Source organism: Phocoena phocoena, chromosome 20 (genome assembly GCF_963924675.1).
Source record: "Phocoena phocoena chromosome 20, mPhoPho1.1, whole genome shotgun sequence".
Taxonomy (NCBI): domain Eukaryota; kingdom Metazoa; phylum Chordata; class Mammalia; order Artiodactyla; family Phocoenidae; genus Phocoena; species Phocoena phocoena.
Genome location: NC_089238.1, coordinates 37,052,961 through 37,080,473, shown reverse-complemented (window position 1 = coordinate 37,080,473; position 27,513 = coordinate 37,052,961).

The window sequence follows — 27,513 nt, the reverse complement described above, 5'->3', positions numbered from 1 at the left end:
TACTCCTGGCACCTGCTATGGCTTTGTCTGACAATGGCAAACTGGATGTTTAAGTTCTGGCTGCAAGGTTTTTCATCTCTGAGTAGAGTGTTGTTTTGTTTTATTTTGCTGAGTGTCTTAGTCTGCTTGGGCTGACATAACAAGTGGCATAGATTGTGTCTCTTAAAGTGAAATTTATTTCTCACAGGTCTGGAGACTGGGAAGTCTGAGATCAGTGTGCCAGTGTGGTCAGGTTCTCGTGAGAGCCCTCCTTCTGGCTTGCAAATGGATGTTTTCTTTCTGTGTCCTCACATGGTTGGGAGAATGAGAGAGAGAGGGAGGAGAAGAGAGGGAGAGAGAGAGCCCAAGCTCTCCTATGTCGCTTCTTATAAGGGTACCACCCTTGTGACTTAATTACCTCCCAAAGGCCTCACTTCCAAATACCATCATATTGAGGATTAGGGCTTCAACATAGGGGGGAACAAAAACACTTAGTCTATAGCACTGGACTATTTCAGCACGTATGTCTCTGCCTGAATCAGATTTTGATTCCTCAAGTGTGGGTCATGTAATTCTCTTAAGTGGGGTGGGGATGGGATGGGGAGGAAGCCTATCTCAAACTCCATGGGCTGAGAGTAGGTAAGTTGTTAGACTGGTAGTGAAAACCATAGTTTTTTCCCAAAATATAGGGGCATAAAAATCAGGCAAGTAGAAAATATGCACTAAGTGATCTCATGGGGAAATTCTTAATTCCTGCATTTTTTATGCCAGGTAATTTCTATTTCTGTGTTCAATTGGTGAGAACAATAGAGCATCCACTGTAATCTAACACCTGCAATAGGATATTTGTTCCAAGATTCTATGTTGGCATTTTGCTAAATTTTTAAAAACTTATTTATTTATTTAGTTTTGGCTCTGTTGGGTCCTTGTTGCTGCGTGCGGGCTTTCTTTAGTTGCCGCGAGCAGGTGCTACTCTTCGTTGCGGTGCGCGGGCTTCTCATTGCGGTGGCTTCTCTTGTTGCGGAGCACGGGCTCTAGGCATGCGGGCTTCAGTAGTTGTGGTTCGTGGGCTCTAGAGCACAGGCTTAGTAGTTGTGGCACAAGGGCTTAGTTGTTCCGCGGCATGTGGGATCTTCCCGGATCAGGGATCAAACCCATGTTCCCTGCATTGGCAGGCAGATTCTTAACCACTGTGCCACCAGGGAAGTCCCAGTTTTGCTAATTTTAATCATAATTTTGTTTGACCTCTAATGTTTGCCTTTATATTCATAAATGCCAAATCCTTGAGCCTTAATCAGTTAACCACACACAGGAATATATTTGCAAGGAGAAGGCTCTAGTGCTTCATAAAGAGCCTGTGCTTCTTACCTGAAGCCCAGCATATGTTTCATAATTTCCTTTGTCTGGCTGTCTTGCCAAGCCGTGATAACTGCACATCTCAGATGGTCTCTGACTTTTAAATTCCAATTTGTTGGTGTACCTCACTGTCAACCGTGTTTAATTGTATATCTGTGCTGGTCTATACTTGGTTTTGGGGACATCTTCCCCTCCCCACCACCTACACTTTGTTCATAGATAGCTATTCCTTTCTTATTGATGACATTTAAAAGGTATAGAACCTATCAGAATTTTGCAGTATACCAGCATTTTTAGGCTCATGCTTAGAATTTTTCAGGTCTCTTATACCTGAGCTGGAAATAAAGTTCAGCCACTATTTCTTCAGTCTTCAAATCAGACTAAACATCTAGTACTTATACAGTGCATTCTGCCAAGCAAATGTTCAATAAATGTCTGAAGAACTGACTTGAACAAAGGATTATAGAACTATAAAATATGACTCTGCTCCATGAACTTAATAATAATTCTCTGCTACTGAGGACAGCATATTCTGATCAGTCTTTACCAATAATGTGTATGGAGTGAGAGAAGATAATGCTAAAATCCACTTCATTATAAAATAATGTCTACAATTAATGTGATATGCCCTCAGTATTTCTTGCCCATGTATTAAGATTTTTAGGGAACATTTTAAGGTAATATGTCTTAGCTCTATGATATGTATTTCTGTTTAAAGTGATGTATGTGTATTTTGATTTTGTTTTTATTTCACTAGAGTACTACACTTGATTATGCCCAAGTATTACTAAGGTTTCATATGCTACGTTTAGATAATTCTCTTTTAAAAAGGAAACTCTATTCCTGTCCTGCACCTACGTTCTTCAGAACCTTTTTTTTTTTAGATAGGAATAAAGACGCAGATGTAGAGAATGGACTTGGGGACACGGAGTGGGAAGGGGGGTAAGCTGGGACGAAGTGAGAGAGTGGCATGGACATATATACACTACCAAATGTAAAATACATAGCTAGTGGGAAGCAGCTGCATAGCACAGGGAGATCAGCTCGGTGCTTTGTGACCACCTAGAGGGGTGGGATAGGGAGGGTGGGAGGGAGATGCAAGAGGGAGGAGATATGGGGATATATGTATATGTATAGCTGATTCATTTTGTTACAAAGCAGAAACTAACACACCATTGTAAAGCAATTATACTCCAATAAAGATGTTAAAAAAATAAAAAAAGAACAAGAGAGAACCCCGCTCTTCTGGTGAAGCTGGAAAAAAAAAAATGACACTCTTAATACATTTTCTCAATGGCTTTATAATTGAGGATCTGTTTTTATTTTGTAAAGAAATCTTCTGTTTTGATATTTATTCTTCATCAAGGATCCATTAGTTTCATGAAGCAGGTGCTGTATTTTCTGTGTTTTGCTCATTTCGTATATACATTATACACAAACTAATTCAATTATCAAGTATTTGATTTTTTATTAAGTGTCAATACCTATGTTAAATGATGGGAAGAGAGTCCAAAGCAAGGTAGTCATGGCCTTGGTTCTTGTAACTTTGTAAAATAACAGGACTTCAGGTACTACCTAAATGAAGAATAATATGACAAGGCCTCTGTCCTTGAATGAATTTAACATGTAAAAGGACAATTATCATGCCACACATTATGAATTTATAAAGCTATGTGCAAATGTTCTGATATCACAAAGAAATAGTTCATTGTGAGCCTGGAAAAGTCAAAGAGGAGAGTAAAAAATCTATCTTGAAAATATGGATAGACCTTGTCAAATAAGACAAGGCAGAGAAGGGCACCACAATAAAATGGATGCATATATGTCACTCTCTGTATGTGTGGGGGAGTGAATGTGCTTTTGATGCTTTAGTGTAATGAGATGGGACTAGTTATGTTCCTAAGTTTGTCACCATTCTGATGCTATAGGGTTTCACAGTGAGGACTTTACCCTAAAGTTAATGAGACTTTAAAGGAAAATTTCATAGCAGAAACTGAGTAGATATTTGTAAAGTTTACTCCCTTGACAAAGTACTAGAGAACTAACAACCGCTTCTCCTTTCACTTACACCTTTTTAGATAAAGCAAAATATGTTCTGCTTAAGGAATTTTTATCAAATAGAAGAAAAGCAATAATAAAAGTTTCCAAATATTTGTTGTAAAGAAGCGTCAATTATAAATGGAGAAAATATTGTCATCAACAAATACCCTGGTAACTATGAATCACTTCAGAGAGTTCAATGTAAAAATAAGAATAAATATCTACAACAGGCTAAGTCAAGATCAAGTTAGGAGAGAGTAGAATGGCAAGTTATGAATTAGTGATGGATATAACTGAAAAAGATTACGAGGAATCACTGTGGTTAGTAAATGATAAAATGTGTAATACTTATGTGACATTGAATTAATGCTCCTTGGATCATTAGTCTATGAATTTCCAGATTTCTCCACCATTGGAATCAATGCTTTTACTGCTTTGGGGCATCAAGTTCAAACAAATAGTCCATTGATAATGTCTGAATTTTAAGTTTTATATATAGATTTGTCTAGAGTGAATCAATTGTCTTGAAAGAAGGCTCTGGGAATAAATACCAGAGTTGTCAATATTACAATATTTTGTCTCACTGATCAAGAGAGAAGAGCAATAGACAAAGAAAGAAGAAGATATAACATAAGGGATTTATAATCCAATAGCAGGAGAAAAGTCCTTCTAGTTCTTTATGTTGAAAATAGAAGAAAATGGAGGAAATGAAAGAATCTTTTACAACTACCATCTATCCATTAGGTCAATTCTGTGGATTTGCAATTTGGCTGTGCTCAGTTGGACAGTTTTTCTGCTGATTTTGGCTGGATTGACTCATGCATTTGCCTTTAGCCAATGGTCAAAAGCCTCATTCATGTGTCTGACAATTGGCTGGCAACTGGCTGACTACTGGCCAGGGAAGGGGAGAACTAGGCCATATGTCACTCATGATATAGCAGATTAGCCTGGATTCATGAACATAGTGGTGGTTGTAGAGTTCCCATGAGCATCAGGACTGGAAGTTGCAAGGTCTCTTTAGGCCTAAGACCACCATTTTCCATTTGAATTGGCCAAAGCAAGTAACAAAGCTAGCCCAGATTCAAGTTTAAGGAAAACAGACTCCACCTCATACTGGAAAGAGCTAGAAAATATTATGGTCATCTTTTTCATTGCTTTTTAAAAAAATATTTATTTGGCCACATTGGGTCTTAATTGTGGCACGTGGGATCTTTCATTGTGGTGTGCGGGCTTCTCTCTAGTTGTGTCACGGGCTCGGTAGTTGCAGCACACGGGCTCAGTAGTTGCTGGCACCCTAGTTGTGGCACATAGGCTCTAGAGTGCATAGGCTCAGTAGTTGTGGCGTGCGGGCTTAGTTGCCCTGAGGCATGTGGAATCTTAGTTCCCCAACCAGGGATCGAACCCACTGTGAAAAAGGCATCTAATTGTATTACAAATAGATGGCATATTTGAAGAGGTGAAGAAGATAGGCACTAACCTAAATAACTTTGAAAAAGTAAGTTTTGTCAAAATATGTAAGACTAATGACAAAAGGAGTTGCACATAAACATTCTAATATATGTAAAATGTGTTTATCACAGGCTACTATTTAGAAATTCTGAAATGGATTTATGTTTATCCTGTGTTTTTAAAGAAGTGAATATAATGTAGCTACTGATTTCTATATAATGTAGCTAGATTCCTCACTGTCAGAGAAAGACATCATATAAGTAAGGGGAATGTTAGAATGAATACTGTGCTTATGAATTACGGTCATATATATCAATATGAACTCATTTATTTAATAGATATATAAAGAAATGAAAAACAAATATTGATATGTGTGTATAAATATATGTGTATACATACATATTTTTCCTAACTGTATTCCCTTGGAGGGCCTAGAGGCAGTGACACCTCAGAAGCACTGAGCATGCCCAATGTCTATATCATGGCTTCTGAATACCATTCTCTAATAAAAGAAACAAAGACTCCTTTCAGAATACATTGATCATAGAATTAGGACAAGAAAAAGTACAAACTGAGCTTAAGCCTGCATCTTCTTGTTTTACCAGTAAATAAAAAGCTTTAAAAATGAAAGTATGTTAGTAGGAGTCAGGAGCCAACCTGAAAGAGTCCCCAATAAGCAGATCTGGGGAAGAAAAAAAAAAAAAAAAAAGCAATACAATAAAGAGCTATGGTGTTGGATTAAGAACAGAGAATAAATAATTACTTACAGATCAGTAATGATATAAATAAATAATTGACTAAGTGTTTAAATAAATAAATAAATGGATTGAGAAGCAATAAAAAAAAATCAAAATAACCAAAATTCGGAATACCCTACAATTTTAAATTTGCACTTTTCCTGTCATCTCAAACAGAAAATGGACTGGGAGATAGAGAGCAAGATGAGAGCAAATAGCCTTTGTTTTTTTACATCTGAGTTGTGATGTATAAAATTTCACTATATATCCATGGAGTGACTAGGGCTTTAAATAGACACATGAGAACGGTTGTTGCTCTAACACAAAAGCTATTCCAAAGATATTTGAAGCTAAGCTTGCCTTTGGGAGAGTATGCATCTTCTTTCATTCTTTCTTTCTTTTTCTCTTTTTTGTAGTGTAGGTAGAGATGATTTTATTGATAGCACTTAAACTCAGCAAGGTAATGGACACTATGATATCTCTCAGAAAGCTATAAGGGATAAACTGAGTAAAAAAGATAGCATGTATTCTTGTGTGTGTGTGTTCTCTAGGAATCGAGTAAATTCTGGAAAGAGGGAGAACTATTAAAAACCAGTAACTGTGTTGTTTTTATTTCCCAAATGTTATCTGACTACATCTGCAAGTTGATTTGAAATGTGCCAAATAATCTGTGTCAGGCACTATAGTGCCCGAAATTCCATGAAGGATACTGAAATTTTATATTGTATTTTAAAACATACCTTTGAGAATACAGCATTTGAAGATGTTGAAAAACATTATGTAAAAATATATATCCTTAGTTAGTGTTTATATTGTTCTTTTCTACCAACACTCACAAAATACATTATAGTGTTACATGACGCCCATCTAATTTTAATAATTGGACTAGCATCAACTAACTGGTTGTAAGTCATTCATGTAACATAATAAAAACAAAATGTAATGCAGTTATGGTGACACAACTGGTACCAAAGTGTTCATTGGAAATGACAAAAAGGATTTGTTATTAGACTGGGATTTCTTTAAAAAAATAAGTGGACTTTTAAGAAAGCATGATAATATCATTTTCTGATTTAATCAAAAGATCATATAGGAAACCATCTGTTTCTAATGTTATCATGTCTATGTTTTACTTGGTCTAAAATCATTAGAGTACTGAATACCTCAGGCAACCCATAAAAAGTGGTATGTATGATAGATACAGTGTGTTATTTTGAAGTCATTCATCCATGCAAAATAGCAGATGATAGAAAAACTCTCAGAATTCAAATAAAAGGATAAACTATCTTCTCATGATGAATTTGATGTAAACCAGAAGTCAGATGTATACCAGCTTGTCAGTTTAAAAGTTGATGATTTGTTTGGTTTTCCTTCTATAGTTGTTTACCATTCTAACCAGGTATCTTCAAGCCTAATTGGAATATATTGTGCCTTAGCCCAAAGAGCTAAGATATAAATCTAATCCTGATGCAATATACCTGCTATAGACTGAATGTTTGGGTCCCCCCAGAATTCATATGTTGAAACTTAATCCCCAATGAGATGATATTTGGAGGTGGAGACTTGGGGAGGTGATTAGGTCATGAGAGTGGAACCCTCATGAATAGGATTAGTGCCCTGATAAAAGAGCTCCTTCACCCCTTCCACAATGTGAGGACAGAGCAAGTGAGCCCTCACCAGACCATGAATCTGTCAGCACCTGGATTTGGACTTCTCAGCCTCCAGAACTGTGAGAAATAAATTTCTGTTGTTTAAGCCACCCAATCTATGGTATCATGTTATGGCAGTCCAACCGAACAAAGACGGTAGCCATTTGTACTAGACGACTTAACTTCTCTGAAGTTCTGATTCACCTTTTGTGAAATGGAGAGGGAAACAATAATGTCACAAAATATTAGAGTAATAATTAGAAGAAATGTATGATGATAAAGCACATCATAACACACAAACCATTCCTTCATCATAAAGGGATGCTATCTTAGTCTAAACTAAAGCTTATAAAAGAATACAAATCTAACTTGGTGATAAATACTGTAAATTCCCAAAACAGAGTAACAATGTAAATAAATACTCATAACTAATAAGCTAAATTAATTCTAAAATTCTTTACTACTTTAACTGTTTTTACTTTTATAAGACAAACATTTATTCAACGAAACTATTCACTAGGGATTGTGATAATCTCTCAGTATTTCAACACAAATACAATAATCCTGTGTCTTCAAAACAATGATTTAATAAGTCAAGAATTATAACCAGTTTTCTTTTATATGTAACTGATTGTTCTGAATTCACATATGCAAAATAATACTTCTAATTTTTTCATGATCTCTCTATGATTAAAATTTATAAACTTTAACAATTGTTTAATTTATAAAATATACATTTCCCATGTTAAAATATTTAAAAATCATAATTATATCCAAGTTAGACTTCCTCACATCTAAATTATTTAAAAGTAGCACTAGAAGTTGAAGTAGAAGTAATAGTAGGGATAAATTTTAAAATACTTTTATATAGAATGAAGATTAAACAGAAACAGAAAGAAAAGAAGGAAGGAAGGGAGGAAGGGTCATCAGAGGGAGGGGGAGTGTGTCTTTGTCAAAAAAATGTTGATTATATTTGTGGGGCTTCATAATCTGTTCTGCTAATCTATGTGTGTGTGTGTGTGTTTTTGCCACTAATACCACACTGTCTTGATTACAGAGTCTTTATAATAAGTCTACAGTTGTGGGATATAAGTCCTCCAACTTAGGTTTTCTTCTTCAGTATTCTGTTGACTATTATAGATTTTTGTCCTTTTATATAAATTGTGGAATCATTTAATCAATGTCTACAAAATAGCTTGCTGGCATTTTAATTGGGATTTTGTTGAATCTGTACATGAACTTGGGAATAACTGACATTTAACAGTATTGAGTCTTCCAACGCATGAACATGGAATATTTCTCCATTGTTTATCTATATCTCCATTGTGTGAGTTTTGGTAGATTGTGTTGAGAAATTGATCCATTTCATCTAAATTATAAAAATTTTAAACACAAGAGTTCATAGAATTTTCATTTTCATTCTTCTAATGTCTAAGACATGAGTAGTGATGGCCTCTCTTCCATTTCTAACGTTAGTAGTTTGTGTCTTCTATAGTTTTTTTGTTGTTAGCATGGGTAAAGATTTGCCAATTTTACTGAGCTTTTCAAAGATTAATCAGGTTTGGTTTCACTGATTTTTCTCTATAGTTTTCTTATTTTCAATTTCATTGATTTCTGCTCTAATTTGAAGTTCTTGTCTTCTGCTTGCTTTAGGCTTTATTAGCTCTTCCTTCTCTAGATTCATAAGGTTGCAGCTTAGTTATTTGAGATCCTTATTCTTTTCTAATATAGTAATTCAATGCTCTAAATTTCCCTCTAAACACCGCTTTTACTGCATTTTGCATTTTGAAAAGCTGTGTTTTCATTTTTATTAAGTTCAAAATAATTTCTCTTGAGACTTTTTCTTTGACCCAAGAGTTATTTAAAAATGTGTTAAATTTCCAAATAGTTGAGGGTTTTTTCAGCTATCTTTCTTTTATGGATTTTTTTGTTGTTGTTTAATTTCATTGTGGTCTGAGAACATACTTTGTATGGCTTCTGTTCTCTTGAACTTGTTCATGTCGTTTTATGGAACAGAATGTGTTTTATCTTGGTGACTGTTCCATGTAAGATTGAGAAGAATGTGTATTTTGCTGTTGTTGGATGGAGTATTCTAGAAATGTTAATTAGATCAATTTGACTGATAGTGCTGTTCAGGTTTCTATATTGTTACAGATTTTCTGCCACATTTATCTATTAATTATCGACAGAGAGCTGTTAATTCTCCAACTATTCACTATTCACTCCCAACTACTCACTAACTATTCACTTAGTGAATTTGTCTATTTCTGTTTTTAATTCTACCAGTTTTTGCTTTATGTATTTTGACACTCTGTTGTTAGGTGCATACACACTTGGAGTCATTATGTCTTCTTAGAGAATTGACCTCTTTATTGTCATGTAATGCTCCTCTATATGTTTAATAATCTTCTTCGTTCTGAAGTCTGCTTTTCTGAAATTAGTATAGCTACCCTAACTATCTTTTGATTAAGGCAAGCCGGATATGTTTTGCTCCATGCCTTTACTTTTACCTTATCTGAATATTTACATTAAGTGGATTTTGTTTTTGTTCTGATTTTTGTAGTCCAATAGGACAATCTCTATCTTTTAATTTGTGTTTTAAGACTATTTGTGTTTAAATTCACTGTTGATATAGTTAGATTAATATCTATCATGTTTCTAATTGTTTTCTAATCATGTCCATTAGTTTATTCTCTCTTCTCCTTTTTCTGCTTTCTCTCATTTTAATTGAGCATTTTATATGCTTCCATCTTAGTATATGTTTTGGTGTATTAACTATACTTGTTTTATTCATTTAGTTATTTAGTTATCTATTTTTTAAGCAATTGCTGATAGTTTACAATATATAGCTTTACAGAATCTAAGAGCACCTTTAAATACCACTCTACTGCCTCACATTTAGTGCAGGACCCTTATAACAGAGTATCTCCTATTCTTCCCTCCTGCCCCTTGTGAGATATATCATATCTGAATCTGGTTCTGATGATTGCTTTGTCTCTTTATACATTGGTTTTTGTGTTTGTTTCTATTTTTGCCCCTCAGCAAGCCTTGCACTTTATTTAATGTTTGATTGTTTGATGCAGCTCTATGTGCTGGAGTCTTCAAATTCCTGTAATTTTTTTTTTTTTTTTTTTTTTTTTTGTGGTACGCGGGCCTCTCACTATTGTGGCCTCTCCCATTGCGGAGCACAGGCTCCGGATGCACAGGCTCAGCGGCCATGGCTCACGGGCCCAGCCGCTCCGTGGCATGTGGGATCCTCCCGGACCGGGGCACGAACCCGTGTCCCCTGCATCGGCAGGCGGACTCTCAACCACTGCGCCACCAGGAAAGCCCCAAATTCCTGTAATTTTTGTTATTATTGTTATCACTTGTTTGTTTTCCTCTTTTTTTTTTGAGGGGGTCTCCTCTTTTGCCCTTGGAATTCCCTAAATACTCCTTCTTAGTGATAGTCTATGTCCTGCAGCTCTTTCATCCATAAACACTCATCACTTTTCGTATGGTGGGGGAGGAATGAGAGCATTCTATAATCTTCTGATTAAATTTCAGTCTTTTAGACAACCTGTGTTTCTGGACTGTGACCTTCACAAGTATTTCTCTAGAGGTATGGCTTTCCCCCACCCCCCATCCTCTACTCCTTTTCTTTGCTGCAGCATTCCAAATCTATATCCTTGAAACCCTCACCCCAGTTGTGTGTGTGTGTGTGTGTGTGTGTGTGTGTGCGTTTTCCCTCCCTTAGGTAAAACAGGAATACTGGAAGGGGTTACTAGGGTAGGAGGAATTTCCTGCACTCAGGTGGAGTAATGCTGTGGAAAAGAACTGTCTTCTGAAGAGTAGGCCTTTGTTAAGGAGAATACTCTCAGTATATTTCACAGTGATTACTCCTACTCTTTCCTTGCTAGATCCAGGAGGGAATTTTTCTAGAATCTCCATGGTGAGAATTTGATGAAGTTCCTGGGGTTAAAGCCCAGGAAATTGTGGAGACCCTCCTAAGACTGAAGCCCCCAGGAGTTCTCACTCTCACACTAGTTCACATTTAGCCCCAGAAATTCATGAAAATAACTATTTTTGTGTTTTTACTAGTATGTGAATCCGTCAACTTCTACCTGGTAAGCAGGTTTCTCTAGATGTGCCTGTTTCTCCAGATTACGTGATGATGGTTTTCCCTGAGACTTTTGGTCTCTGACGTGTCTGAGAAAAGCTGTTGATTTTCAGTTTGTCCAACTCTTTCTTGTTGTAAAAATAGGAGGTTCTTTACATGTTTGAGCTGGAACTTTAAATCCATTCATTTTTTTAAAAAATTATATAATGTTACCTGTAGGTGTAACTCAAAAGTAATAGATACATGGTTGCTATGGACAAAATGTTTGTGTCCCCCCCAATTCATGTTGAAACACTTTCCGACAATATGATGGAATTGGAGGTGGGACCTTTGGGAGGTAATTAGGAATTAGATGAGGTCTTGAGGGTATTAGTGCCATTTTAAGAGTGATAAGAGAGCTTGCTTCCTCTCTCTGTTCTCTACCATGTGAGAGTACAACAAGAACTCAGTAGTCTGCAACTGTAAGAGTGCCCTCACCAAATTCCAACTATGATGGTAACCTGATCTTGGATTTCTAGCCTCCAGAATTGTGATAAATAAAATTCCATTGTTTACAAACCACCCAGTCACTGGTAATTTGTTATAGCAGTCCAAACTGACTAAAACAATGGTCCATTGCTTTCTCTCATAAGTGCCCATTTACTGGAAAATAAATATGCCTTTATAGATTTCAAACAGCCACAAAGAGATTACAGAATCAAATTATTTTGTTATAGGAACATGAGCTCTTAAACATTTCCCAGGTATTTGCAGATTTAGAAACAAGGTTTAATTTTTTTAAGTTGTCTACTTTGAATGGGTATATAATTATGCCCTTTTTGAAAGAATACATATATTTAGTCAAAGGACTTGGGTATCTTTTTCTGCTTTTTTAAAAAACTTTATGATATTTATTATTTTTCCACACTTGGGCTCCTGAGCATAGAAAAATATTCTCATTATTAAAATGCTGACATCTGACTAAATTATTTCTAAAGGGTATTGCAAGGACAGTATTTCATGATTCTCTAGTTCTTCCATATTTTCCTTCATACTCAGAGCCTGGGTTTAGTTTTAGGAATGTATAGATCTAGTTTATTTCAGGATGTTGGTGGACACTGGGAAGGATTACTCACCAATCTTCCTCCCAGGCTCAGAGGAAGATTATATATCCCATTCTCCATTGAAAATAGGTTGGGGCCATGTGTCTGGGTTCTGACCAAAAGAATGACAGTAGAAATTATGTCCATGACTGTCAGGCATGTCACACTTTTAATAGGATGTCATGGGAATATATAAATGTTAACAATTACATTACCACAGCAGAAAAGGTATGATCAATACACATATATACAAGCTTGAGTGAACACACAGATAATGTTTAGAATTGGTAATACTAAAATTAAAATTTAATAATTAATATTAACAATTTCTTCCAGTTCAGTAGTACTTCAAAACAAGTTTGTTTCCTCAACGTGTAGCTTTAGGGTCATCTTTGTCAAATTCACCTCAAGAGATGATTTTAAAAGAAAAATGACTATTTCTTAACTCAATAAATCAGAATCTATGTGAGTGGAACTCCAAATTTTGTTTTCAAACAAATAATCCATCTACTGGCTAAGTTTGGAGAAAGAATACTTTAATTTTTCAGGCTCTTTCGTAGAACTATTTCATTTAATCTACATTTAAACTGACTTGATTTACAGGAGTTATTTACATGCTTTATTTATTTGCATTTATTTAATTATGTCCTTCCTTATTCTAATACAAACAGAGGAAAAAAGGGGGGATTTCAGAATTCATTTAACAAAATTAGTTTTTTTTTTAAGAAAATAGGTCCGAGAAAAAATTATGATGAAGCCAATTAAAAGGTTAATGCTTAAAATGTGTAGCAGATGGCAGGACCTTTTGGGCCCCTTAGGGTTGTAACAAGACTGACTGTGAGCTTTGGCTCTGACCAGCTGCAGAACTTCAGATGCCATGTTCATGACACTTCAAGGCCTTTGATTTCACATTAGGATATAGTCTCTTGTAAGTCCATCCAATTTCAAAAACTGAAATTTCTATGTGAGTTTCCGGAGACTCACCCTTGCCTCAGGGGCCCTGTGCCTTTAAAGAGAACAGACCATGATTCCTCTTTCAAACCACGAATCAGTCAGTGCAGAGGCCCCCTGGAGGAGTGTGGCTTAAAAAAAGTTCATGCTTCTGTTGCCTGCTTTGCTAATAAATAGCAGATTACATTCTCTGGGGCCATGCTAAATTTATAAAGAACGCCGTTATGTCAGGCAAACTTGATTGCTTTTTTGATAAACTCACTAAATTAGTGGATAGAGGAATAGAGTGGATGGAAAATATCTTGATTGTAATAAAATAAGTTGATAGCAATTCACAAACACACATACAAAAAGATCTTGCTGAAAATTTAATTCAAATTACCCTAGCTGCAAGGACTGTTGCACAGACTGAAAATTGAATGAAGAATGACCATAAAGAAAGGGTAATGAGAAACGCTAACAAAGAAATCTATCATGGGCATTTAAAATCTTAATGAATATTATACGAAAGAGGCTAAAGAGCCCAGACTTTAATTTCTCACATCATCTACTCAATTGAGAAGCTTTGTGGATAACCCAAGGAGTTTCTTACTTTACTACTTGAAAGCATGTCATATTTAGAAAACCAGTAATTGGCTCATGCAGGTTTACTAGACTTTAGATATTAATTCTCTACTCCAGAACTTCAGCCAAAGTTCAATTCTAAAAAAATCCTGACAAGTGATAGGGACAGTTTATTAATTCCTTTTACACTGTTGCATGGTGGGGGCAGGTGAAAGTGGGTGATATGAATCTGGAATTGAAATCATTGCCTTGGATACAATATCTTGTACACTCATTTAAGACAGGACACCACAACCACACAATTAATGACATAACTCAGTATGTACCCAAATTGTGTACACCTAGCCTGCAAGATTCAGGTGCCGCTGCTTTTGTTTATAGCTGAATTCTCTACTTCCTTGTGTCAAGCGGCAGCAATGGTACATTAGGTAGGAACATATCTTTGAGTCCTAATTTGCCTCTTAGAAACTGAAGAAACTTGAAAATGTTCCATGACCATTCTTAACTTCTGTTACCTTAACTGTAACCTGATGATGTAACACATAGTTACCTACCTCAATGAGTCTGTGACACAGGAGTGAAGTACATATGCTGTGGAAAATGTTGAGAGACATTAGAGGTTAACATGTAGATGGCTGTAGGTATTGAAGGGTCTGATGTACATGATATGTTTAGTTATGTACCTAGTTCAAAGTAAGTATTCAATTATTGGTGATGGTGATCATGGTTATGATGGTATTATCGGAACTGAAATCAGTCTACCTGGTTAGGATCCTGATATTCTCTTTCTTTTCTTTCAGCAGAAAGTTGGAATCTGTCCCGTTTCCTCTAATACTAGAACTTATCTTCATAAGGTCATGGTACTCTTCTCTATCTGATTTTGTGTGTCATAGGTCCTGTGTTCAACCTACTTGATTAGACACTTGTGAGTTCCACACATTAGCCATTTCCTTTAGGATTCTACCCATCTGCATTTTAAAATTCCCACTGTCATCCACAATTCTGTCATTTTTCCCTTAACCATTGAACTGTACTAGTGAGGATTCATCAATCCTTGCCAGTAAAATTGCCTCGCAAATGAAACAATAGTTATAGATACAAAAAGCCAGCTACAGGAATGCCAATAACCAATAATATATTAATTGACCAACTTTCTAATGTTTAGTGTATGGAGGTAATACATACCACTGTTATTTGGAATATACTGAATAAAATTTCAAGGTATGAATGTGTTTATGTTCTTTGACAGGTACCCTAGCTTATATGAGTATCCATTTCACCTGTAAAATGGGAAAAATATTTCCTGCATTGCCTACCACATAGGATTGTTATGAGACTCAAATTATTATATGAAAGTTCTTTGAAATCCCTAAAGTGTTGTAGAAGATTGAGAGGGTTGTTAAGTGATCCACTTATTGAGTGAAGAAGGAGAAACTCCAGCTCTCATTATTCTGTTTATGAGACCTAAGGAGGGATATTTTTGGCTATGGTAAAATTTTTATTTGCATCATAATTGGTTTCATTTTGGAATGTTAGTGAACAAACAAGAAATAGGATAATTCTGAGATAAATATAGTGGGTTACATTTTTTTTAGATACCATCAAATTTGGAACATTAACTTGTTATTGCAAGTTCTTACCTTTTGTAATATTTGTAATGTTACAGAATTTTCATCTTGTAAAAAAAATAAAATAAAATCAGCATTGAGAATAGCTTTTCTAACAATTGGCTTCAAATGCTGTCATGTTGATTCCAATTAAGTAAATTTTCAAAGCTTGGAAAGAGCACAGGATTTGGCCCAGATAGATTTGGCGTTGTTTCCTTACTCTGCAACTTATTAGCAATGGAGGCCTTCAATAAATCACTTAACTTCTTTTAGGCTTGGAATACCTTATATACTAATTGAGATTTTTTTTTTTTTTTTTTTTTTTTTTTTTTTTTTTTAATTTATTTATTTACTTATGTATGGCTGTGTTGGGTCTTCGTTTCTGTGTGAGGGCTTTCTCCAGTTGCGGAGAGCGGGGGCCACTCTTCATCGCCATGCGCAGGCCTCTCACCGTCGCGGCCTCTCTCGCCGCAGACCACAGGCTCCAGACGCGCAGGCTCAGTAGTTGTGGCTCACGGGCCCAGCCGCTCCGCGGCATGTGGGATCCTCCCAGACCAGGCCCCGAACCCGTGTCCCCTGCATTAGCAGGCGGACTCTCAACCACTGCGCCACCAGGGAAGCCCCGAGATTTTTAATATATTTAAATATAAGAGGGTATATGCTGATATATTAGTAATCTTACTCAGTGCTAAGCTTTAAGTAGGAATCTAACAAAAGATGCCCTAATATGTATAAAGACAAGTTTTCTACAGGAGCTGTTGGGAGCAATAACATATATGACCTATTCCCACCAGTATGAGGAATCATAGAACAATTGTGCATGCTTACATTTTATAGGGGGTGATAAGACAATTTTAATTTTAGTTTACTTTTTTAAATTAATGCCTAATATAAATACAGGGGGTTTTTTTTGTTTTTTTTTTTTTAAAGAAAGAGGTATGGGGCTTCCCTGGTGGCACAGTGGTTGAGAGTCCGCCTGCCGATGCGGGGGACGCGGGTTTGTGCCCCGGTCCGGGAGGATCCCACATGCCGCGGAGCTGCTGGGCCCGTGAGCCATGGCCATTGAGCCTGAGCGTCCGGAGCCTGTGCTCTGCAACAGGAGAGGCCACAACAGTGAGAGGCCTGCGTACCGCAAAAAAAAAAAAAAAAATTAAGAGGTATAATTGCCAGATTAAGAGTAATCTACTGGCTGAGAAGGAGATTTGCTTTCACCTGAAACAATTCAGTTTTGCAGGAAATTACTGAGTTTAAAGTCAGAAGGATGGACCACTTAATAATCATGGTCTTTCAGAAATATTGCTGTCTTTAAGTTTCAATTGCTAACTTTGATGATTAGGAATAATACCCTTACCTCATAATAATGTGAGAACTGATTAAATAATACATATAAATTTCAAAACTATGAGGACAGAATTGGTTCCCATCACATGTTAACCCTTCTCCCTCTCTGCCGTAGACTTGGTCACTCCTTAGAAAGAAGAACCTGAGTCAAGGTTTGCACGAAGATAGTTGATTTGGGAAAACTATGCCAGGGAAGGAGGGTGGGTGACTGGAAAGTGTGAGTCAGGAAGGAGAGAAGAGCTAATATAAAGAGGCATGATGGAGCTGTTTGGTGCTGTTGGCGACTGAGAATCACATTCCCTTGAAACCCTTTGAGGAGCAATGAGAAGGAGTAGTATCAGCTTCAAAATCGTCCTCCTGATAGATGGGAGTTATACATGTTTATTCAAAAACTGGACCAAAGAGATATCTCTCTTTGGTCCAGGGTTGTCACATGTCAATGTCCTGTGTTTCCAGGTTAGTGAGAACTTAAGTGCCAAATGAGAACCTAGACTACACGTGTCCAAAACTTCAGTACCAAACAAAGATGCTCTGGCGCAGAGAGCCCTGGTTGTAGTTACAGTACTCGGGTTACATTTGAGCAAAGCCAATTGCATTACTGATTCCAAGAGTAATCTGTGGTCTGAGAGGATGTCAAGCAGGAACATGATTGGGCACCGTGGAAATAAACAGTCTTAAATTGGCTGTATTCTCGAATACGTAAACACTTCGTGCCACGCACCCTCTGCCTCTACTGCTCTTTCCTCTTTAATGTTTTATTTAAGGATAGATTATTGAGTTATAATTTACATATAATAAAATTCACCCTTTTCAGTGTTTTGACAAGCATGTGAAGTTGTTACCACCACCATTCTCTTTGCCCCTCAATGAAGTGCTTTATTGTTAGATCAACCTGATGACATCCAGGATAAATTCCCTGCCATTTTATGTCTTCTTTGACTATAAACTAACAGCCTTAAAGAGAAAGGGACTCAGGAAACATATTATTTCTGGAAATAATAAGCAAAATATATATTGGATTAGCAAATATTCTTTTTAAAATTTTTTTATGGAAGTATAGTTGATTTACAGTATTACTTGCAGGCATACAACATAGTGATTCAAAGTTTTTATAAATTATTCTCCAGTTAAAGTTATTATAACGTATTGCCTATATTCCCTATGCTGTACAATATATCCTTGTAGCTTATTTATTTTATACATAGTAGTTTGTACCACTTAATCCCCTACCCCTATCTTGTCCTTCCTCCATTCCCTCTCCCCACTGGTAGCCACAAATCTCTTCTCTATATATGTGACTCTGTTTCTGTTTTGCTATAGCCATTTGTTTGTTTTAGCATTTAGACTCCACATATAAGTGATAACATACAGTCTTTGCCTTTCTCTGCCTGACTTATTTTGCTAAGCATAATACCTCCCAGGTCCAACAAAGTTGTTGCAAATGGCAAAATTTCATTCTATTATATGGCTGAGTAATAGTCCATTGTTTGTGTGTGTGTGTGTGTGTGTGTATGTGTATATATATATATATATATATCCCACATCATTTGTTGATGGGCACTTGGGTTGCTTCCATGACCTGGCTATTGTAAATAGTGCTTCTATGAACATTGGGGTGCATGTATCATTTTGAATTAGTGTTTTCATATTTTCAGATATATTCCCAGCTGTGGAATTGCTAGATCATATGGTAATTCTACTTTTAGTTTTTTGAAGAACCTCCATACTGTTTTCCATAGTGGCTGCACCAATGTACGTTCCCACCAACAGTGTACTATGGTTCGCTTTTCTCCACATCCGCACCAACATTTGTTATTTGTGGTCTTTTTGATGACAGCCATTCTGACATGTGTGAAGTGATATCTCATTGTGGTTTTTGATTTGCATTTCTCTAGTGATGTTGAGCATCTTTTCATTTGCCTATCGGCCATCTGTATGTCTCCTTTGGAGAAATGTCTGTTCAGGTCTTCTGCCCATTTTCTAGTTTTTTTTTTTTTTTTTTTTAATATTGAGCTGTATGGACTATTTATATATTTTGTATATTAAATCCTTGTCTGTCATATCATTTGCAAATATTTTGTCCCATTCAGTAGGTTTTCTTACATTTTGTAGATAGTTACCGTTGCTGTGTAAAAGCTTTTAAATTTAATTAGGTGCCATTTGTTTATTTTTGCTTTTGTTTCCTTTGCCTTAGAAGACAGATGAAAAAAACATATTACTACAGTTTATGTCAGAGTGTTCTGCCTGTGTTTTCTTCTAGGAGTTTTATGGTTTCTGGTCTTACATTTAGGTCTTTAATACATTTTGAGTTTATTTTTGTATATGGTGTAAGAATATATTATAATTTCAATCTTTTACATGTAGTTTTCCAGTTTTCCCAGCACCACTTATTGAAGAGACTGTCTTTTCTCCATATTATATGCTTGGGTTGGCAAAATATTCTTAAATACTAAAGCAGCATTAGGGATACATTTATTTTATTTGAGGTCTTCTGTCTAGGTTTGTGTATTGTTAAATACACACACACACACACACACACACACACACACAGACACATAAAGACATCTCCATCATCTTAGGTCCTGCTTATACAAACCTGTATGCATTATTCACTAAAATATTAAACCAGTAGAATTCAGAGAAACAAGAATACTCATATCTACAAAGTAGAAAGCCTGTGACTGTAGAACACCTTACAATATGAAAGAGTGAGGGACAAAAGTAGCCTAAATGCAACCAATTCAGAATTATTTTTTATCCTACTTTTATGAAGAGCTTACACCTGAGAATGTTTTTCAAATGCTGACATTAATACCACATGCAAAGATTTACCTATTTATTCGGGCCAATCTGGATTTTAAGGCAATTGATAGTCTAGGTATCACAATGAACAGATACAGTTCTTCTAACAGACAGATTTTGGGGTGTTTATTGTCTGAAGAAAAAAAGATAAGATGAAGATTAAACAGGCAAATGGTCATAGCCTGCAGGGCTTGCATTTTGTAAGGCTCCAAAAATAAATTTAGTAGCCACCTTCACAAGAACTTTTGGCTTATCTTTATACTAATTTATTGGAAGACAAAAGGTTTTGTTTTGTTTTGTTTTCCCTTGGATGACAACAGGATGCTGTCACTTGTACACAATGGAAGGAAATCTGAAAAGTTTTGAGTCACTATGTATGAAAGAGACTCCTAGTTTTTAACTGATAAAATTCCATTCTGCAGTGTTGTTTTTTATTTAACTTAATCTCATACAGTTCTTAAACAGCCCTGAGAAGTCGTAAGGATATAAAAAGTTAAACACAAGAGCTCAAGAAAATCCATGTACCCACTACCTACCTCTCTTTTTAGAGAAATTGAGGATCAATAGTTAAGTGACTTGACCAAGTTCAGGCAGTTACCGGGGAGCAGGCAAAATACTCGGGCCTCATGGATCCCAGTCTCAAACTCTTTCAGCTACACATAGGGCAGATATAAATATAGAGCCACATTTAATAACTTTTAAACTTTCTCTGTATAGTATTTAGATGGGGGGAGGGGTGAGATTATTTTGAAACAAGTCAGAGAATTAGTCCCTTAAAACGTGACTAAAATTTACTGTGTTCTGTCATATACACCCACTTGATGGTACCTATGAAGTCCCTAGTCTCCTTTTTTTCTCCTTCCCTTATAACATATTTGACACTCTTACAGAGTCTTGCTTTAAATGAAAAAGGGAAGACTTGTATTTTTACTTGATGAATGTAGAGAAGAATAGTAATTGAATAAAATCTTTCTTTCCATTTGGAAAAGAAAGAAATGGTCTCAGATTACCAAAAGCAAGTAGTCATATTAAAAATATGATTGGTAAAAATAAAACAGACAAGTAAACACAAACAAAACTAGATCCATTCCCAATGGTTGACTAATTGTGAAACAGATGGCCTAATTAGAGACTGTAAAAGAGTAAGAAAGACCAATGTTGCAAAAGGGAAATAAGATGCATTACCTTTGGACTGAAAATAAGATTTAAAGTTCAGAGAAATAACTATTACTCTAATGGATAGTCAACTTTAAGGAATCTGGTTAAACTGAAATCAGAAATGAAAGTTCCCACTAATAGTTAAATTATTTCAGAAGACTATAGTGTAGCTTGAATAAAATAAGGTCTCTGTTACCAGCCAGAAAAGTCCTGTGGCTAGCCAAAAATGTCCTCTCTTTTTAAAAGAACGTAAATGAAATTTAGCAAAAGTGAGTTGGGGTAGAAATATAATCCTGGAGCTCTTACAATGACCATGATATCAAATGTTTTCTGAAATGTCCATGTTGTCTTCATATTGTTGTTGGAAGGAATAGAACTGGCAATAATAAAGAAACCAAAGTTTCTTAAAGAAGCTGACATAGGGCTTCCCTGGTGGCGCAGTGGTTGAGAGTCCGCCTGCCGATGCAGGGGACACGGGTTCATGCCCCGGTCCGGGAAGATCCCACATGCTGCGGAGTGGCTGGGCCTGTGAGCCATGGCCACTGAGCCTGCACGTCTGGAGCCTGTGCTCCGCAATGGGAGAGGCCACAGCAGTGAGAGGCCCGCCTACCGAAAAAACAAAAAAAAAAAACAAACAAAAAAACATAAGAAGCTGACATAAATTGAAACAGGCTGAATCACAAGTCAGTGGATTGACTGTCATTGTAGTATTCAAATATGTGTATGGTAAGGATTCAAATTTCACAGAGGAATGGGAGTCATTGACTTCCAATTTCCCTTCTAAATGCTTGGATAGTATGATTTGATGACTATATTGAACCCTCTTTTCAGAAAAAATAAACACAAAAGTTATAGAAGAATATAATTTTATAAGTATTCTCCAGATGGTACACATGAAACACTTTTCCCAAGTTAACACATCTATGATTCATCTCATGAGAAAAAAAGAGTATTTTTCATGAGGTACTTGCCAAGTTTTATGACAGTCCTCTCAGGAATGTCATTCTACCTATTCTAGTTATTACCACGGACAGGTTGTATTTGGAGGCACTACATGAAGACATTGTCTCCGTTGCTGGATATGAATAAATAATGAGGCATTTAAGTAATGGCAATATCAAGGCTTTAACAAGTCTTGGTAACCTTTTATTTTAGTTGCTCTAAACTTCCATTTTTAACATCTATTATAGTGCTTTCTCATAACAGATATTTAAGATGTCTTGATGAATTAACAAAGGAATGAATTAATGTACGTGTAACCCTTGGTAAATGCATATTTATTCACTTATTCCTCAAACAATTATTGGGATTCCACCTTGTTCCAGGCCCTGAGATGGAGTGGCATGAGATGTTTTTTTTAAATATTTAATAAAGAAAGATACAAGATTTACCCTAAAAGAAATACTTGTCTAGCAGGCATGTGGAGAGACGTGAAAGTGAGAGGACGTGGATGTGAGTAGTTGCTATACAAAGTGGAAATAGTAAGTGCCATTAGAGAAGTTTATATAAAAGTTGTGAGAAGTCAAGAAATAGATGATAATTCCATCCTTCAAATAAATTGTGCTACATATCACCAGTGAATATTCTGAATACAATGTTGATTAGTTTATAATGATTGTTCTTCCTGTTTTTTGTTTTTTCCCCTTTAGAATTTGTTTAGAAATGGAGTCATAATTCTAGTTTTTCCCTTTGCTTTCTCAGCAATAATATATAATTTCTTAGAAAATTGATTTTAGTAGTAGACCAGCCTTTAAAAAATGTGTTACAAGTGTATTAACTATGCAATTCACATCCGTTTAGTATCTGCCAAACATCAGGTAAACCAAATTCTACCTCCTGAACTGGATTACACAAAAAGACAAGAAGTGTTCTGTCCTTTTTTATTTTTTCTTTTTTTTTTTTTCTTTTTGTCACTACACACAATCCTTAAAATAGCCTCTCGTTCAGGTCAGAATTGTCACAACAAAGTTTTCAGTTGCTTTCCAGGCACGTATTAGAGTTACAGAAGATTTTCACATAATCAAAGTTGGGTATTTCCAGAGAGCTCAAAAGGGACGGCGAAGTGGAGAGCAGATGCGCCGGCCTTCTTGGGGGACCTGAGAATGCAGTTAACCAGCTGATGAGCCCTAGTAGAGCCAGGCTTCCTGAACACATGAGCACAACAAAAGCCGCTGAGAAATGAGGTGGCCAAGGCCCACTCCTGAATGGAGTGTGCACAAGGGCATCTGCCCTTGTTCTTGAACTTTAGGAAGAGAGAGAGGGAGATTCAATAGAGACAGCAGAGTCAAAACAATTATGCAAATATAGGAGACTCCAGGAGGAGATTAAAGACGAGACTGCTTTCACAAAGGCTCTTGCAACGGTAGAGATTTTCTCTTTTCTCTCTCAGTAGCACCAGCTTAGGGCTGAAAAAGATGGATGGCAACAGAAGCAACTCAAGCAAAATTATAGAGCATCATGGCTTAATCACTTGACATTAGTCATATGGCAAATTTAAAAGCTACTTCAAGAGGGGACAAAGTCACAGTCACAAAGTTGTCTTAACTTTGTCAATTAGTAGCAGAGTGAGTGAGAACTGGTTACTTAAACTATCTGAACTTCTACTCCCTCATTTTTAAAATACCAGTAATAATAATAATAGTTGTAGTAGTGGCAGCAGTAGTGATAGTAGTAAAAATAATTTTAAAAAGACACTTTCCTTACAGAGCTATTATGAGGATTAGAGGTGAGTGTCTCAACCACCTGGATCATGGCATGGATTTATTATGTAACAGCTGCCATCATAAATCCATGGGAATAATTTATTCACCAAATATGTGTTAAGCCACTACTCATTACACACAGGATTTACAGTGGTGTCATAACCGCTACTCTCAATTAATTTGTATCTTGCGGGAAAGCTCAGAAAAGTTAACAGGTAACCCAGGTAAATGGGACACGTAACAATCCTATGGCAACTTGAGGCACCTGTTAGAAGTAGTGCTTGAATTGTTGGTGGGCATGAAAGGTGAAGGGGTTTGAGAAAAACATTAACTAGCAGAAAGACTTTAAAATAGCATGTGCTAACGCCAAGAGATAAAAGAGTGTGGCTAAACCATATCGTAGTAGAGCAAGTTGCTTAAGCTTGTTTTCTAGACCTTGATAAATATTTGTTAGCTGCATGTCCTTGAGAAAGGAATTCTTGGGCATAGTTTTGTTATCAGTGAAAGGGGTATATTAATAATAAATTAAGAGTTACTGAGATATTAAAAGAGACATTTCATATAATGCCCCTAGTAAAATGTTAGCTATATTATTATTTTACCACCATTAGCATTGTTGCTATTAGCATATCATCATCATCATTCAGGGAAGTATAACATTTTGGCTGTCAAGTAGAGTGCTTAATACAAAATCTCCATGCTGACTTGACACTTCACATTTGTTCCTTATGGAAATGCATTCATCAATATGACTTGCAGAAAAGATCAGATTGAGTCCTGACTCTTAAGATCTTTGCAAAACTCAAAACCCACTCCTCAAGTGGGTGTGTGTGTGTGTGTGTGTGTGTGTGTGTGTGTATATATATATATATATATATATATATATATATATATATCTCCCACTTCTCAAGTGTTGGGAACATGTGAGAAGTCTGATGACATTGCCGAGGACTCCTCTTATATACACCACAGTGACTTTTGCACTTACAGGTATCAGTTGCAGCAGACATCTAGTGTCAAAACCAGGCACTGATCCCAGACATCAAGTTAAATGGGGAATTTTTCTACTCGGGCTCCAGAGGTCAGCAAATGGTACTTTCATACCCTGAGCAACATAACAAGGAACTAAAAGTCTATTCTATTTTTTTTTTTTAATCAGAAAGAGAAACAAAATTAGAAATGAACTTGATCATTTTGAGACAAAGAGCTGGAAGGGCATAAGCATTTCAATTTTGTTGACTGCTTTTTGAAAGTAATCATCATTCTTGAACCTCCTTTTAATTCTCAAAGAATTTGGATACTTTGAGAGGCATCGTATTTGTTTTATCTCTTTGTGAGGAATTCTATCCATACAGAAACGTGACCAATTGAAAATTACCTCCATTCCCAGGTAACTTATTTCTCCTTGCTTTGGTTTTATGGAACATAAATGTTTGGAACTTGACTAATCTACTTTCTGCATTACATTTACAAACTTATATTCTACAGCCACATTTCCTGTGGTTAAATCTTGGCTCAGCCATTTGCTACCTCAGTAATCTTAGGCAAGGCACATACTACCTCTATGCCTCAATTTTTTTAAAGTTTTTTTTTAATTGAAATACAGTTGCTTTACAATATTATGTTAGTTTCAGGTGTGCTGCAAAGTGATAGATAGATCTAATATATGTATATATATATCAGAAAATCCTTGTTGTTCATCTTTTTTTTTATATATAGTGGTGTGTATTTGTTAATCTCATACACCTAATTCATCCCCCACGACCACCTTCCCTTCTGGTAACCATAAGTTTGTTCTCCAAGTCTGTGAGTCTGTTTCTGTTTTGTAAATAAGTTCACTTGTATTATTTTTTTTAGATTCCACATATAACTAATATCATGTAATATTTGTCTTTGTCTGACTTCACTTAGTATGATAATCTCTAGGTTCAACTATTTCTTTATCAAACAGAAAATAATGACTCTTGATTTAAAAAAAAACTTAGTAAACATTAAATGAGTTAGTCCATGCAAAATATGTATACCATTGCCTGGTACATGGTGAGCTAAATAGGCTAATTATTCTATTTCTCTGGATAGGTTATTTTAAATTATTTTGTTTTTCCCATCTGAAAAAGGGCTGTAAAACGTCTGCCTGCAGCGTTATTGGGAAGAACACATATGATCTACAGTTAGTGTCATTTACATTTGTAAGTACATAGTCAATGAATGTTCGTTTGCTTTATAAGCCATGCCAATATTCCTGGCTAAAGTGATATTTAATTTGAAACTCATAGTTGATAAAATTTCAGATTTGGATGTTAAATACTTTGTAAAGAAAACCACACTTCTCTCAAAACTTAGCAATGTGATGCAACAATCCCCTTCTTTATACATGTAGATTTAATTATTGGACTCAGTTTTTCAAGCTTCCTTGTAATTTTATAAATCCACACCCTTGCCACGGTCTCATGGCACACAGAGTATACCAACCATTCCAAGGGTCTGGGCTTGGCCGTGTGATTTGTTTAGGCCAATGGAATGTTAACAAAAACATGAAATTTATGTACACATTTTGGCTTGCTCTCTCAAGCCTTTACCATTCCCTTTAAAAATATCATGAGTAGCTACTGCTCCTCCAACCTGAGGCTGAGAATGAGGTACATGAAGCATAGCTACACAAGTTGACCGTCACACCCATAAGCAAGTATTAAATTCTTCTTATTATATGCCAGTGAGTTTATGTCTTTATTTATTATGCAATATTTTGTGACAATGATTAAGACTTCTGCACCACTGACAATAAATACTGCTTCAGCTTCCAAGTGAGTTGCTTACACATTTTTGCTAAGATTACACTCTTTCATATATGGAGCCCAAGTCAGTTTCCACATGTAATTTTGCCCTCAAGATCATTATAAAAAAATAGCTAACTCATAATTCTCTCAGGGTAGCAAAGAGACTAAAGAGCAGAGGGAAATCTCTGAAAACATTGTAAGACAAAATAACAACCCATCGTCACTTGAGGAAAAATATTACGATTGAGTTAAACAATATCTACACCGAATGCTGGGGATAGATTTTCTTTAGACATCAGGCCATTGACAATCACATGCATGTATCAGGAAATTTAGAAGGCAATGTGCATACCCAAAGCAAGACATAGGCTTAGAAAAGACCTGAGAAGATACGAGCTTTCACCTCTGGTTGGTCTTTTTTTTTTTTTTGGCTGCATTGTGTCTTCATTGCTGTGCGCAGGCTTTCTCTAGTTGCAGTGAGCGAGGGCTACTCTTTGTGGTGCGCAGGCTTCTCATTATGGTGGCTTCTCTTGTTGCAGAGCACAGGCTCTAGGCACGTGGGCTCTAGAGCACAGGCTCAGTAGTTGTGGCGCACGGGCTTAGTTACTCCTCAGCATGTAGGATCTTCCCGGACCAGAGCTTGAACCTGTGTTCCCTGCATTGGCAGGCAGATTCTAAACCACTGTGCCACCAGGGAAGTCTCTCTGGTTAGTCTTTATGCTCAGAACAAGCAGCAAGTGAAGGCTAAGACTGAGTTTAAAATGGCCTTTGAAGCATTGAAGGAGTGTCCCATCTCAAAGCCAATGTACAAAGAGTGAGAGTGATATATGTATGCATGTATGTATGTATCAATCTATCTATCTGACTGTTCTCTTTGGCTCTCACTTACTTTGTCTTTTTGCCTCCAGGTATTCAAAAAATTCTCTGTCAAAACCCTAGCAAAGCACAAACTAGAGGAAGAGAGGCTTTACAAACCACACATAACAAAGAATACAGAAGTTTTAAAACATAACTTTTTTTTTTAGGGTACTGCACTTTATTTAATTTTTTAACATCTTTATTGGAGTATAATTGCTTTACAATGGTGTGTTAGTTTCTGCTTTATAACCAAGTGAGTCAGCTATACATAGAAATATATCCCCATATCTCCTCCCTCTTATATCTCCCTCCCACCCTCCCTATCCCACCCCTCTAGGTGGTCACAAAGTACCAAGCTGATA